The following is a 4,351-nucleotide window of genomic DNA, read 5'->3' as shown; positions in this document are numbered from 1 at the left end:
CACACACACACACACACACACACACACACACACAAATAAATAAAAATTTTTTTAAAAGTCTCTCTCTCTCTCTCTCTCTCTCTCTCTCTCTCTCTCTCTCTCTCTCCCCCTCCCTCCCTCTCTTTTAGGGAAGGGTCTACAGGGTGTTCAGAGTCTCACTACTAGATCAGACTCACAGTGATCGACTGTTGACAGCCTCCCAAGAGCTCGGATTACAGGCGCGAACCACCACGCCCAAATCTCAATTGCAGTCTCAGCGCACCCAGGGGGTGGGGCCAACACAGCAGGCCAGGGGATTGAACACCCAGCCCCTGCACCTGCTTGCAAAAGCTTTAATCTGCTGAGCTATCTGGCTGGCCCTCTTTTTCTTCTTTGCTAAAAAGATTTTTTTTTTTTTTACTGCTAGATAACATACCTGCAGAAAAATGCCTCAACCATAAGTGTGCCTCAAGTTCTTTCATTTACCTTGGGAACTGAAAACCCTGCCTGTGGATACGCTGTCACAATGCCTGGGGAGGACTCCTCTACTCTGAGTGGAGAGCTTCCTTTCTTTGCAGTGATTTGGTCAATCGCAGCTAGGAGCTTCATGATAGATGTGATGTCATGGGTGGAGCTCTCTCTGCAAGTGAAAAGCAGCAGCCTCATTTAAGGCAGGCACAAAGCCCCTCTGTAGCTGGTGATGGGGCACACTTCTGGGGTTCAAGAGTTTCAAGGTCCCCAAAGGTCACAGTGAGGAGGCGTCATAGTGAGACTCCCTGATGGACCTGACCTTCCACTATAAGGCAGGAACAAGAGCAGGTGGAGGATCACTGCTGAAAGGTGGATATTGAGTCAGCATAGCAGATACACATTTAACTGAAAAAAGGGCACATCTTGCTATTCTCAGTCCAGCTAATTGGACTGTGTAGGTTAAATTAGGAATAATATATTTGGGTATGTTTTTTAAAGAAAACGCCCTCTCTTCTTAAACAAGTAGGCAGCACTCTTATTAATAAAAATAGGGTGCTGGTGTTCCCTGACTGTGGCATGCTCCTGTCCTATAGGTGTTTTAGCTCTGAATGCTTGTCAGTGTGCTAATGGTTTATTTCCAGGTTATTATTTCTGATCCCTGTTTTAATATGAGTATCAAGCGCAAGCTTTGCTGTCATCATGGAATGGACATACATAACTTTGCAATGAATACTTCTATATTTCAGGGTGCTTAGGAGAAGAGTTTTGTGGGTGCTGATAAATCATATGCCTCCTATATTATGTCACTTCTCTCAATGCTTCTTGTAGACTTTAGTCATAATTAAATAGTAGACAGACCCAGTTAGGTGACAAATGAGTTTTCTATGAGAATGAGCCACCCATCCTTATGTCCCAGAATAACCACATGTTCATAAATATCCAATTTTTATAGAAAATAAACACAATTGCTCAGATTATATGCTAAAATCAGGAAATGAGCACCTTAATGAGCCTTGGGCTCTGCACCTCTTACAAGTCTTTCTTGTCCATCCTGGAGCACATCGAAGTTAAGAAGTACTGAGAGGATTGTGAGGAAGAGAGGAGAGCAATGGAGGCTTGGAAGTCCAGCCTGGAGGCCACATAGACTCAGGGAGGCCTCAGGAGGGCTGAGGAGGAACTGGAGGTGGCCCAGCCCCAGGGTCGTATGTAGGAAGGAGGTCACAGCAGGGCAGGCTGCACATAAGCACACTTTTTAACTTCTGTGCTAGGGTGAAAACAGTTGCAGCTCACATTAAGGTTCTTTCCTGGCATCCATGAAGGGTTGGGTTGGATGGGATCTGAGGCGGTCGGGTGGGCTGGTCCCTCACAGATGGACCCAAGGGGGAGATCTACTGGATCCCTGTGACAGTGAGCCACAGACACACAGAGATGGGTGTGCTCTCAGGAAGGTGCCAGGACACTCATGTGCTGTCCTTAGCTTGACCATTACCACTGCAGGTCTCTACCCAGGGACACAGAGTCAAGGGATTGACCTGTTACATTTTTCCAAAGGCAGCCATTGTTGGAGCCAGCTTGCCTTAGGGTCCCTTAGAACACTTGAGAGAACCTCCATGGCCCCCATGATCGCCCCGTTTCATCCTCCCATTTGAGCTCCAAGCTGGCATCTTCCTGGGTAGGCACGGCAGAGCCAGCACTAACCCTTGGATTTTGGCAAAGTGGCTGGTGAGAAAATATCTTCATGTACTGCCTGACAGTCAACAAGTGTCTGACTCTGAAGCTTAGGAAGGTAATGGGGTCAGGATCACATTTTAGAAATAGTAACCTACCCACACTGGACAGCTGGACCTGCAGTGCCCATAGCCACAGGGGGAGGGGAACAAAGCAGAAGCTGAGTCTGACTTTGGAACCTTAAAAGCCCGATCCTCAAGTGGGGTGGCATGTGCTCAGGACACAGCAGCCTTGGAAGAACATATCAGGGCCAGAGAATAAAGGGCCCACATCCCCACCGGAAAGATTTCATTGGCTGGATTAGTGGGGAAACAAAGAGAAACTTCTGTAGACATGTCTGGACCCCTGTGAAGGGTGGGGGTATGCACGGCAAATCCCATACAGATTTGGAGTGTCAAGGGGAAAAGAGCCCCGAGCCCCATGTTCCTGGGTAAAGCCTAGGAGAACAGTACAGCGCAGAGCAGAATGTGCCACCCATTAGAACAGCCATTGGATGGAGCTTTCTGAAGCCCAGAGGGGTACAGGACCAGGAACCAAAGGAGCTGCGTGTCCCGAGCACAGGCAGGATCAAAGAGGCTCTGGGAGTGAGGGGCATACGGTGGCAATCGAGCATACCCACAGCCACCGCCTGACAGCCAGGTGAGAATGGGGAGCTTCTGCAGGTGCTGGCATGAATGGGTGCTGGCGACTGAGGAACAGAGCCTCCCCAGAAAACAGCCCCAGGTAAGGATGAGGAAGAAACTCTTGCTGGACTGAGGTTAATTTCTGTCACCTGGTGCCTTGGGATTCACACTGGAAACTTCATTCAGTGTTCAAAAAATAATGGTTTTGCCTTTTTCAGATTGGAGTTCATACCAGGCTTTATGTACTATATAAATAATTAATAAATATTTTCTTTATGATTTTGTTATAAATAAAAGATTGTAAAAGTCAGTGGAAAAAGGTTCCTTGTGCCAAAGAAAAGCCACTTGCTGTTTTGCCATCTGCGGGTTCTCCTTCATGTCTTTGAGCTCAGAAAGCACAGGGGTCTTTTTTTTTTTAATTATTATATTTGGTACAGGGTCTTACTATGCAACTCAGACCCATAGTGATCCTCCTGTTTTCAGTCTCCCCAGCACTGGGAGTACAGGCATGTGCCACCACACCTGGAGCTGGTGGCCGGCTCAATGTGCCTGGTGGTGGGGCTGATGTAGCATGTGGTGCCAGGGATCAAACTCCAGTCCTGAGCTTGCCTAAGCAGGTTCTTAGTCCACTGAGCTATCTTGTTGGCCCAAGCACATGGCTCTCACCATGAGTTCAGGTTAAATGACTAGCATTTGGAACAAAGTCAAATCCAAGTCCATGGCTTATTCTTTTTGGTTTTGTTTTGAAGACTGGTTGTTCTCAGGGATCTTAGTACAAGGTCATGGTCACTGGGAACAAAGAACACTGTCCACTGGCAAGAACAAAGGGGTTTCCTGGAGAACAGTGGCAGCTCTGGAAATAGTGACTGCCAGCACCCTTGAAATGACTATGCCAGGACAGTAGGAGGGCAGTGTCACTATGGTGGATCCCATTGGGAAGGAGCAGCTGGGACTCTCAGGACTGGGGAATGAGCTGAACATATCCAGAAGTGGAGAGATCTAGAGCCCATGACTGTACCTATAGGCTTCAGGCTCACTGCACCCCAGCGACCAGTCTCAACCCAGGTTGGAGGGAGTGGATACAAGTGTGTGTGGAGCACGGGTGACCTGGGGTAATCCTAGAGTCTGGGTCAGGTTCCTCCAGGCTTGACTCAGCCATTGTCCTTAGTGTCATTGTCCACAGCAGACTGGGCATGTCCAAGGGCTTCTAGGAGAACAGGGTGATTCAGGAGGGCTGGAGAAGTCTGTGGGGAAGAGAAGGGAAGAGGATGACCAAAGAAGGAGGGACAGTGGTCTTCCTAGTGAGGGAATCTCATCATCCACTGCCAACTAGCTAGACTCCACTTCATCCTTCTGCAAACCCCTAGCAAATACCTGAAACCATGCACAGGAGGAAACTCCCCCATGTAAATCTTTTTTTTTTATTTTTTTTAACATTTATTTAGTGTGTGTGTTGTGTGTGTGGTGTGTGTGTGTGGCCAGCTCAGCCCACCAGGGGGCGGGGCTGGCTGGCATGTGGTGCTGGGGGATTGAACCGCGGTCCCTGATGC

General features: G+C 48.4%; 1 protein-coding gene across 3 annotated transcripts in view; it reads right to left on the bottom strand.

The window, feature by feature from the left end:
• Nucleotides 1–3,510: 3,510 nt before the first annotated feature.
• Prkag3 (protein kinase AMP-activated non-catalytic subunit gamma 3) overlaps nucleotides 3,511–4,351 on the bottom strand; it is an 8,598-nt gene continuing 7,757 nt past the window's right edge. For all 3 annotated transcript variants that reach the window (XM_023723030.1, XM_023723029.1, XM_023723031.1), the window contains exon 14: nucleotides 3,511–4,045. The gene's annotated coding sequence lies outside the window, so the exon portion shown is untranslated. The remainder of the gene's footprint in view (nucleotides 4,046–4,351) is intronic.

Source organism: Octodon degus, unplaced genomic scaffold (genome assembly GCF_000260255.1).
Source record: "Octodon degus isolate 3935 unplaced genomic scaffold, OctDeg1.0 scaffold00096, whole genome shotgun sequence".
NCBI classification, from domain to species: domain Eukaryota; kingdom Metazoa; phylum Chordata; class Mammalia; order Rodentia; family Octodontidae; genus Octodon; species Octodon degus.
This window is presented reverse-complemented; position numbering and strand designations above follow the sequence as displayed.